The sequence below is a fragment of the Pleurodeles waltl genome, chromosome 6 (genome assembly GCF_031143425.1).
Source record: "Pleurodeles waltl isolate 20211129_DDA chromosome 6, aPleWal1.hap1.20221129, whole genome shotgun sequence".
NCBI lineage: Eukaryota > Metazoa > Chordata > Amphibia > Caudata > Salamandridae > Pleurodeles > Pleurodeles waltl.
Genome location: NC_090445.1, coordinates 151,827,747 through 151,843,754, shown reverse-complemented (window position 1 = coordinate 151,843,754; position 16,008 = coordinate 151,827,747). Strand labels below are relative to the sequence as shown.

The 16,008-nt window shown below is 43.2% G+C and overlaps 1 long non-coding RNA gene across 2 annotated transcripts; it reads right to left on the bottom strand.

The window, feature by feature from the left end:
* Positions 1-207: 207 nt before the first annotated feature.
* Positions 208-15,912, bottom strand: LOC138299430 (uncharacterized). 2 transcript variants are annotated; one of them, XR_011204751.1, is made up of 3 exons: positions 15,823-15,912; positions 10,343-10,415; positions 208-330 (listed from the first exon to the last, which is right to left on the bottom strand). It is a non-coding gene; the product is annotated as an uncharacterized lncRNA (long non-coding RNA). The 2 variants fall into 2 exon arrangements; XR_011204750.1 differs by lacking the exon at positions 208-330 and adding an exon at positions 2,434-2,571.
* Between the last annotated feature and the right edge of the window lie 96 nt (positions 15,913-16,008).

Here is a 16,008-nt window from a genome sequence, read left to right as displayed (position 1 = left end):
TCACTATAATCAATATTCCTTGTATTATTTTCAATATTATCCCTTTCCCAATGTTGCTGAGCCAATTTCCCACTGAAGCAAATCCTTTGCCAACTTTCTCCCAAACACCTGGTTCTTTCAGCTCCTTTAAATCAGCACTTTCATTAGTCAGAAGAGTAAGTAATCTATTAATTTCTTTGCTATTATCAGAAATATATGAACAGCAATGCTTCAAATTCAGCATTTTACAAACTCCGCCAACTTTTGCTAAAAGAATGTCTAGTGGAAGGCGGTTTTGAAGAGTCATAGATCTTACCGCAGCCATTTCTGTATCCATTGGGATCATGGTTCCTGAAAAAAATGTTGACATGTTATCCACAATAGTAGACAACTTTTGAATCTTTATAGAATTCAGAACAACTCCTACTGAAGGAATTATTGCCCCAAGTACATCTCCCACTATACTAAAAGGAGACTCTCTCTTTTGTTTAACGTGATGTAAGTCAATCATTTTCAGTAATCTTTTCAAGTCCTCAAGTTGGAATATCTTTGGGAAAACTATCCCCAAGTAAAATGTGCCAAACCATCCTCTTGGAAGTCAGTAATAAGCATGTGGCCCACAGATGTAATAAATTCCAGGAATCGCTCGATCCTGTCCATTCAACATAAATCTCCACTTGCTCTGAAACAAAAACACATGCCTACATTCACTCATTCCCACTAGATTTAGGCCTATATATACAAAGCGTTCCTATGTGTTGTGCATCTAAAGCTAACCTCCCTTATGTTTTTATTTTGCTAAATGCATAATCATTTCTGAAAGTCTTTTTCTCTAAGCCTTTTTTTAACTTCTTTAATGCCTTTCTCCTGTCATCTGTCTGATCTAAGAATCTCTTTTTTACTGGTGTAAGCAAGTATGTCATATTAATTCTAGGCGCTTATGCAGTGCCAAAAGTTAATCTAGGCTCAAAGAATCCTCTCACTAGCTCTATAGTGTTCTGCTTAGCTACTCTACTCTGGTACTTAATTTTAGGAGCAACTGAAAACACAACATCATAATTGGAGTAGAAATCCTGGATGTACTCCTGGTTATAGAATCTTGTTAGTAACAGACTACAACGTATCCCATACGTGAGAGGCAAACTATGATAGGTAACTCCTTCTTCGACTGATGAAGGAATTTGCGTGCAAATATAACAATTTCTCGCATCCATCGTCTCAACATACCTAATCAATAAGCAATAGAAAACATTAGAAGAAAGTTCTCCTTGTGCATTATCTACGCGCAGATATTTCTCATCTAACCTAAATTTCTCTATGTCTGTGAGTGCGGTAGTTGTCTCTGGTAGTTGTCAAGAACAGTCATTCTCACAATCAATATCAGGCACAATATCATGAGTACAACAGCCAAACCAATACTGAAGTGTTTACAGCATCTATTATTTTTACCCTGCTGGCTAAGGTCACTCATGATCTGTAAAGAATCAGAAAGTAGAAGAAAAAAATAATAACTATGCAGCAAAAATCAAAAACAAATCTTCAATCTTCTTTCAGATATTATCTATAGCTTTCAGTCTTATGTCCAGGATCCTTTTGTCAAAATCGGTTTAGCAGCTTGTCCAATAAGGTTACTTTGTCAAATCAGGTTATCAAAATGTGGTTACTTTCAATAGCCTCTTTTTCTTTGTACTTTTCTCAGCTTATAGTTTCAGCAGTTCAGTTCATTGGTTTCCTTCAAGTGCCAAAATATTGACCTGGAATGTCACGATCAAAACAAAAAGACAAAAATTATTTTTGCCATTCACTTGTTGTTTTATATGCCCAGTCAGGACCAGCATACTTCCCACTTGTGATTCTCTTTCTTTTCAGCTTTCGATCTCCATTCAACTCTCCTTCACTCAGATCTTCTCTTCTTGTCGTATCTACTTCCTCCTCAGTAGTTGTCACTGTAACTGCTTCTTTTCTCTTTGCTTGCGACTCCGGCCACTTATCTCCATTTAGTGGACCTTTTGTCAATGCTCTTTTCAGTGTTGAACTAGTAACTTCTTCTTGCTCTGCAGGACTTTCTCTTGACGGACCCGCAACTGGTTCAGGAGGAGTCAGGCCACAGTGGCTTTGATCCACTTCAACTAATTCCCCTGATTGTTGTTTTCTCTGTTTGTCTCTCAGGATCGTCTACTTCTGGGAGAGCCCTCCTCTGACTAGACTCATCTGGTGCCTCAACTCAGATTGTTTCACTGTCACTCTTCTGAAAGTCTTCGCCTTCATCTCTCACAGGAGTGGCTGAACTGCTCTTGATTTGCTCAGATTGGGTCTTAGTTCCTCTTTCCGGCTCTGAGGTTGATCTGGTCTTTGATGGTACTCTCAACAACTCTTCTTCATTGCCCAAAGGAAATGCCACTTTTCTCGTATGGCTTGAGTGGATCCAGTTCGGAACTCCAGCGCACTTCACAGCTGTAGTAGTGATCAAAACTACCCCTTTCCACGAGGATCCAGACATGTCTTCCTCAAGTGTTTTCTGATCACAACCCAGTCACCTGCTCTCAGATTGTGGCCTTGGTCTTGAGACAGTTGCAGAGTAGTAGCTTCCACCTGAGAAACAGAGAAAGAGCGAACCACATCAGCCAGACCCTTGCAGTAGTCCAACATCATATCATCTGCTATGTTCCCAAAAGCATTTGCAGGAACCGCTGGCAACCTCATTGCTCTGCCCATGAGGATCTCATGCGGTGACAGTCCTGTCTTCCCATCGGGTGTGTTTCTCATTGTCATCAGAACTAACTGTAGTTACTTTGGATTGAACCAATTCTGCTTGAACAATTGAATCAATGCATCCCTCCCAACATGCGCTTGACCATGATAACATCTAGTAATTTGAGTCAACAAACTGTTTGGCAGTACTAATTGACCATCTTCTGAAATCCACAGTTCATCCTGTCGCTGTACACATTTCATTTTGACCCCTGGCTGTTATTCCTCCCTATCAACATTATTTTGCAGTGTTTTCGGCTCTTCCAATGTAGCTATAACATGTAACGCATAACTTGGACATGTCTCATGCTCCTCAGGTAACAGTTCCCACTTACCTTTGAATGATATACAGTTTAATGCGCAAAACCTTCCGACTTGATCCACATATCCATTTCCCATTGACACAAAATCTTGTGATTTCAGATGTACACTGCATTTCACTACGGCGATCTTTTAAGGCATTTGGATAGCTTGCAACAACTCTTGAATTCTCTCACCATTTCTTACTGGTGAACCATAAGAGGTCAGGAAACCTCTCTGAGACCACAACTGGCCAAAGTCATGTACTGTTCCAAATCCATACTGGCAGGAACCGCTGGCAACCTGATTGCTCTGCCCATGAGGATCTCATGCGGTGACAGTCCTGTCTTCCTGTCGGTGTGTTTCTCATTGTCATCAGAACTAACTGTAGTACCATAAGAGGTCAGGAAAACCCTCTGAAACCACAACTGGCCAAAGTCATGTACTGTTCCAAATCCATACTGGCTATCCATATAGATGGTAACTTTAAACTGTGCGGAAACATGGCATGCTCTAGTAAGAGGTACCAGTTCCACTATTTGTGCAGAGTATACTCCTCGAGGCCAGGGCACTTCAAGTATACCAAAACTTGTGCACACAGCATATCCTGCTCTCAGTATTCCTGTATTGTCCCTCAGACAGGAACCATCAACCAAGATAATTTGGTCATTTTCTTCCAATCGAGTGTCTCTGATATCAGGTCTTACTTTTGTGCACAGATCGGTTACTTCAAGACAATCAAGCTCACTATCTTCCAATGTTTCAATTTAAACATTCTCATTTGAGAGTAAGGTTGCCGGATTAAGTACTATACATCTTTTCACTATAGTCAGGGGATGTCCCATCACAATGCCCTCACCCTGTGCGAGGCTCTGTCCAACCGCAGCGAATGAACACAGACAGCCTGGCAAAGCTGCTGCAACTGGGTCCAAAGTAGCTGAAAAAATCTTACTGGGCGGTTTATGCCTCCTTGGACTTGAGTCAAAACAGACAAAGAATATGCATCACGCTCATGACAGAACAACATGAAGGGTTTTGTGTAATAGGCATTCCCAAAAGCTGGGGCTTTGCACACTTTCTCTCAACTCAGAGAATGCTTTCATACATGCCTGATCTAACACTAAAGGATCAGTGACTAAAGGATTCAGCTTCTGCAATGGCTTCGAAATGACTGAAAAGTTGGGAATCCACTAGCGACATCCCCAAAAACATCCTGACATCTTTCTGTGTGGCTGGGGGACTCATCTGCAATATGGCTGGGACCCTTTCTCTGGATATTTTCTTACTTCTCTTCTCAATCTGGTAACCCAAATATTTCACTTCTTTCTGACAGTATTGCAACTTAAGTGGGGACACTTTATGACCATTCTCTCCCAAATGGTTCAGTAAGGCAATTGTGTCATATTTGCACTCTTGCTTCGTTTTGGACGTAATCAACAAATCATCAATGTACTGTACCAATGTTGATTGGAAAGGCATTTCCAATGACTCCAGGTTCTTTTTCAAGGTCTGGTTGAATATGGAAGGTGATTCTGAAAACCCCTGAGGAATTCTATACCAACAGTAAACTCGATCTAAAAATTTGAAACAGAAGAGAAATTGACTATCCTCAAGAAGTGGCACAGAAAAGAATTCTTGTGACAAGTCTATGACGGTGAACCATTCAGCATCACATGGAATCTGAAACAAAATCACGGCTGGATTTGGCACTACGGGACAAGATTTAATCACAATGTCATTTATTTTTCTCAAATCTTGCACAATCCGAACTTTCCCACGGGGCTTTCTCAATCCCATTACAGGTGAATTACATGGGATGCTCAATACTTCTTTCAAAACCCCTTGGTTCACAAATTCTGCAATTATGGGAGCAACCTTTTCAATGATGTCCTGTGTCATGTGGTACTGGGGAACAATTGCTTTCGGCTTTTTTGGAACCTTAACTGGCTCAACTCCCTTTATCAGGCCAAAGTCTTTCTCTGTCAAAGCCCACACCCTTTCATTACCTGTTCCTTGCAAATCAGAAGGAAGATTCTTTACTGTAAAAACTGGAAAGAAACTAATCAGGGCGTACTCCTCATTTATTATCTCACACTCTGTCTCTGGAGCTGGATCATCCTCATCATCACTGTTCGTCTGTATCTCAATTCCATCATTTGAGCAGGTAATCGAGCATCTCGTTTTACACAGAAAATCCCTTCCCAGTAGGGATCCGGACTCAAGTCACATACTACAAATTTGTGTAATCCCTTAAAGTTGCCAACTTTAACCTGAACCGGGTTCTGTAATTGGGTTGGTCAAATACTGATTCACTACTCCTACAATCTGGACTGTCTTTCCTGAAAGGGGCAAGTTTCTGCAGTTCTCACTGTAGAGCGTGTAGCTCCTGTGTCAACCAAAAATGAAACTTTGTGACCCACTACTTTTCCCTTCAAATATGGACCTTTCTGATCTACTTCTAAGGAAGGTGCAGTCACATACTCCTCTTCGTCCAAACTCTTGCTCACCAAATCATTGTGTATTCCATTCTCACAGTGTAACGGGAATTGGTGTACTGTGCTATTACTCTGGTTAAACATTTGATCTATGACCTGTGAGGAAGCATCACCTGCTGCTGCTCCATTGGGGCTTGAGGTATTTGTATTTGCTGTCTAGTTACCATTTGAACCTACTGTTGCATTGGCTGTGACTGTGCTATTTGCACACGTGGCATCTGCACTTTGCTGCATGGGTTGAAAATTTTTCGTCTGATTCATATTGCTTTGGAAATTTGGATTATGACCCCTCATTCTCGGGCCTCTCATGTTTTGGAACAAATTGATGTCACTTGTTTGCTGAACAACACCTTCCTGTACCATCATCCGATACTCCCATTTTCAATGTCCGATCCCCCTGCAAGCGTAACAAGGCAACAATGTCTTCATTTCCTGTACATCATTCTGAACCACTACAGTACCCAAATCAGGACTATGGTTCCGTCCTCCGCGACCTCTACCTCTCGCCTGATTTTGAAATATCCCATTTGTAGGAGGCTGGACTGGCTTGTAGTGAGTACCAAGGGGTACTTGCACCTTGCACCAGGCCCAGTTATCCCTTATTAGTGTATAGGGTGTCTAGCAGCTTAGGCTGATAGATAATGGTAGCTTAGCAGAGCAGCTTAGGCTGAACTAGGAGACGTGTGAAGCTACTACAGTACCACTTAGTGTCATATGCACAATATCATAAGAAAACACAATACACAGTTATACTAAAAATAAAGGTACTTTATTTTTATGACAATATGCCAAAGTATCTTAGAGTGTACCCTCAGTGTGAGGATAGGAAATATACACAAGATATATATACACAGTAGCAAAAATATGCAGTATAGTCTTAGAAAACAGTGCAAACAATGTATAGTTACAATAGGATGCAATGGGGAAACATAGGGATAGGGGCAACACAAACCATATACTCCAAAAGTGGAATGCGAACCACGAATGGACCCCAAACCTATGTGACCTTGTAGAGGGTCGCTGGGACTATTAGAAAATAGTGAGAGTTAGAAAAATAACCCTCCCCAAGACCCTGAAAAGTGAGTGCAAAGTGCACTAAAGTTCCCCTAAGGACAAAAGAGTCGTGTTAGAGGAATAATGCAGGAAAGACACAAACCAGCAATGCAACAACTGTGGATTTCCAATCTAGGGTACCTGTGGAACAAGGGGACCAAGTCCAAAAGTCACAAGCAAGTCGGAGATGGGCAGATGCCCAGGAAATGCCAGCTGCGGGTGCAAAGAAGCTAAGACTGGACAGAAGAAGCTGAGGTTTCTGCAGGAACGAAAAGGGCTAGAGACTTCCCCTTTGGTGGACGGATCCCTCTCGCCTTGGAGAGTCGTGCAGAAGTGTTTTCCCGCCGGAAGGACGCCAACAAGCCTTGCTAGACGCAAATCGTGCGTTTGGCGTTTTTGGACGCTGCTGGGGCCCAGGAGGGACCAGGAGGTCGCAAATTGGACCTGAAGAGAGAGGGGACGTCGAGCAAGACAAAGAGCCCTCACTGAAGCAGGTAGCACCCGGAGAAGTGCCAGAAACAGGCACTACGAGGATGCGTGAAACGGTGCTCGCCGAAGTTGCACAAAGGAGTCCCACGTCGCCGGAGACCAACTTAGAAAGTCGTGCAATGCAGGTTAGAGTGCTGTGGACCCAGCCTTGGCTGTGCACAAAGGATTTCCGCCGGAAGTGCACAGGGGCCGGAGTAGCTGCAAAGTCGCGGTTCCCAGCAATGCAGCCCAGCGAGGTGAGGCAAGGACTTACCTCCACCAAACTTGGGCTGAAGAGTCACTGGACTGTGGGGGTCACTTGGACAGAGTCGCTGGATTCGAGGGACCTCGCTCGTCGTGCTGAGAGGAGACCCAAGGGACCGGTAATGCAGCTTTTTGGTGCCTGCGGTTGCAGGGGGAAGATTCCGTCGACCCACGGGAGATTTCTTCGGAGCTTCTGGTGCAGAGAGGAGGCAGGGTACCCCCACAGCATGCACAAGCAGGAAAACAGTCGAGAAGGCGGCAGGATCAGCGTTACAGAGTTGCAGTAGTCGTCTTTGCTACTATGTTGCAGGTTTGCAGGCTTCCAGCGCGGTCAGCGGTCGTTTCCTTATCAGAAGGTGAAGAGAGAGATGCAGAGGAACTCGGCTGAGCTCATGCATTCGTTATCTAAAGTTTCCCCAGAGACAGAGACCCTAAATAGCCAGAAAAGAGGGTTTGGCTACTTAGGAGAGAGGATAGGCTACTAACACCTGAAGGAGCCTATCAGCAGGAGTCTCTGACGTCACCTGGTGGCACTGGCCACTCAGAGCAGTCCAGTGTGCCAGCAGCACCTCTGTTTCCAAGATGGCAGAGGTCTGGAGCACACTGGAGGAGCTCTGGACACCTCCCAGGGGAGGTGCAGGTCAGGGGAGTGGTCACTCCCCTTTCCTTTGTCCAGTTTCGCTCCAGAGCAGGGGCTAAGGGGTCCCTGAACCGGTGTAGACTGGCTTATGCAGAATTGGGCACATCTGTGCCCAACAAAGCATTTCCAGAGGCTGGGGGAGGCTACTCCTCCCCTGCCTTCACACCATTTTCCAAAGGGAGAGGGTGTTACACCCTCTCTCAGAGGAAGTTCTTTGTTCTGCCATCCTGGGCCAGGCCTGGCTGGACCCCAGGAGGGCAGCTGCCTGTCTGAGGGGTTGGCAGCAGCAGCAGCTGCAGTGAAACCCCAGGAAAGGCAGTTTGGCAGTACCAGGGTCTGTGCTACAGACCACTGGGATCATGGGATTGTGCCAACTATGCCAGGACGGTATAGAGGGGGCAATTCCATGATCATAGACATGTTACATGGCCATATTCGGAGTTACCATGGTGAAGCCACATATAGGTAGTGACCTATATGTAGTGCACGCGTGTAATGGTGTCGCCGCACTCACAAAGTTCAGGGAATTGGCTCTGAACAATGTGGGGGCACCTTGGCTAGTGCCAGGGTGCCCTCACACTAAGTAACTTTGCACCTAACCTTTACCAGGTAAAGGTTAGACATATAGGTGACTTATAAGTTACTTAAGTGCAGTGTAAAATGGCTGTGAAATAACGTGGACGTTATTTCACTCAGGCTGCAGTGGCAGGCCTGTGTAAGAATTGTCAGAGCTCCCTATGGGTGGCAAAAGAAATGCTGCAGCCCATAGGGATCTCCTAGAACCCCAATACCCTGGGTACCTCAGTACCATATACTAGGGAATTATAAGGGTGTTCCAGTAAGCCAATGTAAATTGGTAAAAATGGTCACTAGCCTGTCAGTGACAATTTGGAAAGAAATGAGAGAGCATAACCACTGAGGTTCTGATTAGCAGAGCCTCAGTGAGACAGTTAGTCACTACACAGGTAACACATTCAGGCACACTTATGAGCACTGGGGCCCTGGGTTACCAGGGTCCCAGTGACACATACAACTAAAACAACATATATACAGGGAAAAATGGGGGTAACATGCCAGGCAAGATGGTACTTTCCTACACCATTTCCCTGCTGCTGATGTGGAAAATGTCCCTGCATCCATGTTTGTGCGCTCTAATCTGCATCACCATTGCCTTTTCTTTCAACTTTCTCTGCTTCAACTCAATCTCGTCACTACAGTACTTTGCATACTACAATACCTCATCAATTGGCTTTGCTTACCAGTAAATCAAAGACTCTTAATCATCTGGCTAATTTCAGGTCTCAATCCTTCCACAAATCTGAACACAAAATTAATCATGTCTTTCGGCTCAATCGTCTTGGTACCATTGTAATGCTTAAACGCCTGCAACAATCTCTCATAATAAGCATGTATTGATTCTTTCGCTTCCTGGGCTGTCCTGTCTATTCTCTGCCAATCAATATTTTTGTGCGAAATTCTCGTTTTCAAAAATTCAATCACTTTATAGGAGCATTTAATTACTTCGGAGATGGTGCACATGTAATTGGATCTCTCTCTGGTTCCTTTGTCGGCCAATCTACGCCCCTCTCACATTCAATCCATAAGTCTGTGTTGCAGGGTAATCGACCCTGCAAGAACATGCGACAATGCGGGGCTGATAATATCGTGCCCCTTCGGCACAATGAAAAGAATCCTGTGCTGACGTTAGCATGTCTCCAGTGCACATCCGGAAGTGCCAGGAGACGCAAGGACGACGCCAAAAGAGCCGGAGGATGCGAGGAAGACGTCGGGAGAGCCGAAAGACACGAGGACGACGTCGGCAGAGCCGGAAGACGCGAGAACGACGTCGTGAGAGCCAGTGGACGCAAGGAAAATGTTGGGAGAGCAGGAGGACGCGAGGAAAACGCCAGAGGAGCTAGAACAGCTGAAGGAAGCAGGAGACACGGACTGCAGAAAGAAGGACGAGGCAACGGCGAGGCGGAGCAGCCACAGAACGAGAGGATTGAGGGAGAGCAGAGGACCGTCAAGGTTGTCAAGTCTCCATTTTGGGACCTCACAGCCCGCAACGTCCCAGGAGGGACGTGGCTAGCACAGGTACGTGCCATATTCGGGGCTCTGTAGCCACAGTACAAAAAAGGAGGGAGAAGAGAACAAGGAATAACTAGAATAAGGGATGTGAGGGGGTGAGAAAGGGGCTCTACCTCAAAAGAAAATAGGGATAGCTCTTAAATAAAAGAAGTTCCCTAAAGGAAGCGTGAGTATTTTGTTTTTTTGCACATTCACAATTCCACTATGAGTACAAACAAAAGTAAATGTTTCACGGAGTGAACACACTTAGCACTAGACCCTCACTTACCTTCCGCATTATAGAGATCGAAAGATTTATACTTACCCTTCTTTTCCGTTCTGTCCTCTGTTTTGCTCCTTTTGCTCTTGTCTGGCAATAATCCAACTACGAGATCCACCTAAGAAACAAGAAGGAGAACAATGAGAAAAAAGTTCCCAAAAGAAGAGACAGAAGAAAAATAGAGACTGATATATGGACATAAAGGAAAAAGGACTACAAAAAAAGACTGCTATTAAGGAGTGTACAAAAGGAAGGGAAAAGCAAAACGCACAAACAGGAATAAATTCCTATTGAAAACAAAGAAAAAAAAATTAAATTCACAAGTCTTTGTCTATTTTTCAGATCTGAGGAAGAGACTTCCGTGGGGGTGGTAGAGATGTCCCTGAGTAACCCACAACAGTCTGCTGGAATTACCGTCTCTAATAGGGTATTCAAATCATCCCACAGGCATTTTGCAAGTTTCACAACCTGTCTGTCTGCTGGTACCATTCTACTGGTTTCTCTCTCAACCTGGGATAATCGCTTGTAAAGGACAGAATGTCACTTCTGCTCCAAGGGACATGGACAAATTTCCCTCCTGGAATTTCTCTCATTGGTAAAAAAAATTACCAGATCCTCAACCTGCTGCACGTTCGCAGTAAGATTTGTGGAATCCCTTTTCCTTTATCTCTCTTCTTTACCCATCTGCCTTCCCACTTGTCTAATGCTCCCCATGTCTGGACGCTTTGGAGTAAGTCCTTAAGGTGTGCCTTCATTCCTGCAGATCTCATTTGTTCAAAATCTTTTGAGTCGAAATCTAACCTGTAACTCCTCTTCAAGTGTTTTGTTTTCTCTATTTCTATGCCGTATTTCGCCAAGTCTGCTAGCTTTTGATGCACCTTGCTTGCCTCTCTTGTAATTTTCGGGCACAGGTATCTCGATTCTGTTTTTGTGTAAGATTCGAGTCTGTTCACCCCCATAGTTCCTACGATACGTTTACCCGCTTCCATCCCTAGTCTAGTATAGTTCAAGTACTCCTAGGAGCACTCTGTGGGGTATTCAGCTTATCTAACCATTCAGCCATACTGTTGGGCAGTCAAACCCTGCAGTAAAATGTTGTTGGGCTGGGTATTTAGCAATGGTTGCACAGTTAGTTTTGGAGACTGCGGTGTCAATAACGTCAGGCTATGACTGATGTTTGACCCCGATCAGTATCCGGAGGAACTCCAAATGGACCAAGGTCCAACAATGATCCAGTTCCGTCAAAGGTCTGTCCCACACGAGAGACTACTCTGGCACTCTCATTGAGTCCTCCCCTCATTGGATTCTAATTCAAGAATCCCTGTCCATTTGTACTGTTATTTCCCTGGGCAAACAAAGGTATGACTAGACCAATGGTGACAGGTACAGATACAGTGTCTGGACTTGGTCTAACATTTGGGTTCTGTGGGTGCACAATTCCTATATTCTGACTCATCAGCACAGACATATATGTCTGTGTCCCTGTTGTAGGGGTGTACTTTGGCATGGCTTGTAACTGCACTTGAGGCAGAGTGGAGTTGTCTCCGCCTGAACCAATGTTGGTTTCAGGAAAACCTGTCCTGTTGGCATTACTAAGTTTGTGGCAGTTTCCACAATAGGTACATCAGGGTAAATTCTCGGGACATTCAGCTGTGGCATCTTATTTTGTGCTGCCGATGTAGCAGATAGATTAAGACTGCTCTGCACTGGGCTCTGTGTCATGCTAGGATTAATCTGCACTGGACTCATCGTCATGTTAACTGGTGTCAGTGCAGAAGGGTTTACACTAGTGCTCGGACCCCTCTCTTGTGCTGCATATGGTGGGGGACAATTTCTCAGTAATTGTAAAAATGAATTCATGATCATGTGATTTTTCCTCAAGTGATAAAAATCTCCTAGACTCTTTCGATCTCTGCTCCCTACTCTTGGAGGGACTTCTGTTTGTCTTTCTGGTAGCTTTCCTTTCTTCTCTCTCACTGTCCTGTGTAATTGCAGGAAACAATTTAATTCCCTGTAAAGTCATGGTTCTCCAGAACTTCTAATTGTTGTCCTATCTAGCCTCCACTTGTGTCTTTTCTGCCTTTCTCATTCTCTTCTCAAACTTCTGTTGCTGTTGCTGTCTGGCTACTAATTCCCAAATTGCCAATGCCTTGAATTGTGCTGGTCTCGTCGGAGGTTTCAAATCATGTAACACCCTCCTCAAATTCTCTAAGCTCCTCAAATTAAATGTTATATGGGCACGAAACGCTAAACTCCCATCTGTCTCTGTCATTTTGCACAAATGTTTCAGCCAAAGCCATAGTGCAACACCCTTTTCTTCGATTTCAATATAAGCTGGTGTACCTTCTGGTGGTGCAATATCTCATAATCGTTGTGATATACGTATCTCCCCTTAAGGCACTCTTTAAAGCTTTTATAAATTTCATTTCTGCAACCATTATGTTATTCTAAATCAAATCAGGAAGTGACTTTCAATCCCAGAATTCTTTTCACTGACCTTCTCACCCAATTGCGCTTCACTGTTGTCCACCAAATCTTTCGCGCAACCCTTTTCACTAACCAACCTATCCCAGCGTGGCTCTAATGACGTCACAATCACATGTACATCAGCTTGCAGCTTGTCCTCCTAATCTCAGATTCACATTCAACTAATGCAAAATTATTGCGAGCACTAAACAAAATCAAAACCCAATTTGTTTGTTTACTACAGGTAGGAGAACACAATTCCTTCTGAAACTTATGGATTTTTCACTTACGACGTTTCGCTCTAGCAGCTACTTCTTCTTTCTCAGTTTCCCTGATTCGCAAGCAAAATTCGACCTGCAAATTTTACTCTCAACTGATCAGTGGGTAGGTCCTGGTGCACATGGGACTCGCCAGATCTCAGTCGAAAAATTATTTCACTCACTTTGACTCACACTCTGACTTGTTGACCACGCCCGATCGACATATTAAACCAGTCAAATTACAACAGAAACCAAGTGTCTCCTACACTTTTTCAATATACTCTGGAGTCTTAGACCTCTCAGGGCCCATATACCAACACCCACGTGGACAATTTCGGAGCACAAAGTGCCACATACATGTGAAGTTGAACGACTTCCCTACTCTCAAACGTCGGAGTATGCAAACTCCTTCAACAACTTCATCTGCAGATGCAGATGCAGTACGCAAACTCCCTAAACCCTCACAAACATCACAATTCACCGGCGATTTGCAGAAGCTATGCAAGCGCAAAACCTATTCCATTCACACTGTCACTAGAATACCGAGAACACCCTCAAACAATCATTGGCATGCACCTAGGTTCTGGGAAGTCATTCTAAGTGCTTAGGGATACATTTTTTCTCCACTATGTATTATTGAATCTGAAAATCCAAACTTTCTGCAAATTATTTCTCTTTAGGGGACTAAGCTTGTACCAGGCCTTTATGAGGGGCTCTTAAGGAGATAAACCATCATACTCTGTTACCATCACAGTTAGCGTGTCTGACCTCATTTGGTTATTTATCATTAGTTATAAGGGGACGAGTTAGAGGTTCAATGGACCTTTTAACTGCGCTTACAGTAGTTCTCACCATAAGACTCAGTTCCAATTCAAATCAATAGCAATACCAATCAATAACATCAATAATCTTAGGAGTCAGTAATTTCCACACACCATGACCCCTGGGCCATGAATAACTGCACCTTTATGTAAAAGTTAAAATATTTATTTCCCTATATTAACAATGATAATATCATGTAACTTAGTCTCAAAATCAAATGATAAGCATACGGAAACAGTACTGGTTGACCAAATCTTCTAAATAATCTCAATTTAATCAAAGCTTGGATCACTACACATTCTAGAGTTACAGCACAAATCAATAATAAGAATATCTGCACAATGGAAATGGCCTACATTTAGAATTCAGCAAAGAAAAGACATCAACTGTTGTTAATAATTAGCAGGCATTAATCAGTGAGTATCCTAGCTAACCTTCTGATTAGAATGGCATGTTTGGGCTTCATGCAAAACAGTTTAGTCAACACAAATCTGGAAAAACATCTAACTATGGCTCTATAAAAACTAGCGGTTGGTACCTAAGGACAAAAGCAAATAGACATAGCAATCAGTAACATTGTCTTATACTTTGCCTCAGTATGGTTCAGCAAGCTGCAACTGTCTTCATCAATTGGACATCTGTTTGGTCAGCAAAGCATGAGAAATCAGCAATAAAGTTCAAGATAGGAAATGTTTCTTCATGCAGTTCGGAAAGAATAATGACTATCCTCTCAGGACGGTTAGAAAAGAACAGGGCGAATGGCCTCTCTCCTCTCAGTGCAGTCTGGCTCAGTTAGATTCCCTAAAACTACTTCCCACGTTGCTATTGGTCATAGAATCATATGTTTACATTTAGTCCAATGAAAGTAGAACCTCACATCTAAGAAGTTACTAAACCATTGTTCACATGTTGATGATTGGCTCTTCTTCTCCTGTTCCCGTCGTTGGGCTCCTCAAGTAATACATTTGTATCAGCTTATACTCCAGTCAGTGCATCCATTGTCAGCTCCTGGGAACCTCGCCTTTACACACACTAAGTTATACAAAGTATCCTTAGCTAGTACAACATATTATAGCAAGCAGTTCTCATGGGAATGAATTCTAGCTTCTAACGTTTGGTCAATGCAATGGAAAATTACAATTTAATTCACTAAGCAACCATTTTATGATTTGTCTAAGCAATGCAACTTAACATGAGGCTGTGCAACTAGGCCCAAGACCTCGCTCAACTAAGGCCTATTATTAATAAAGCAAGTACATAATACATATCTGTTAGTATGACATATTACTACATTAATACAAATATAAGCTTGACATTTTACATTAAGAGGCTGTTAATATGTACACTTTGTGTTTATTGGTGGTCACTCAAGTAGGCACATTTGCAAACTTGTGGATTATTTTTTCTATGTTAACTCATTTTCTGTACAGATTTTACATTCAGAATACATGAATATTCATTAGTAAAATTTCAGTGTTAACAGTACTCTCCCAGTTAAATGCATTTTACTAGTGCTGAGAAGTGAGGGAACTGTTCCCTTCAAATTAAAGAATTGCAGAAACTCAGTACCAGTCAGTCCCTGCCAATTTAAAGCACTGGTGATAACCTTAATTATTGGAGCCAGAGCAGACCCTTGTCTCCGCTTCCCTGTTAATGTTGTTGGCCCGCCCATTTCTACAAGTGACACCCGAGCTAGGCATACATCAGGTTACTATACAATCCATCGTTCATCCTTCACTGTGCACTGCGACCATCCCGTAAGGATTGTCAGCAGTATATCTATGTACATACCTTAGTGCTAAGGATTGTTAGTGTGGGTGTTAGTAACGGTTTCACTTTCAGTTAACGATTACAGTGGGTGATGAGATTGCAGTTAATACTACTGCAATTCAAAACAAGGTATTTCACTGCCATGTCAGGTCAGACAAGTGTTGCCCAAGTAAATAGACCCCATTCATAAAATATTACAAGCCTCACAATTAGCGGTCTCTTCGGTGTCCAATATGGCATTATAAATTGTAGTTAAACACCATTCGAACCCGTGTTGGAAAAAAACTCAGTCCAAGAACAATCTTGATCTTTACATACAATTACAAAATTAAAAGCCACCTATGCGTAAAGTAGTCCCAATCCAACATGGCAATCTCAGCCGCATGCTCACGC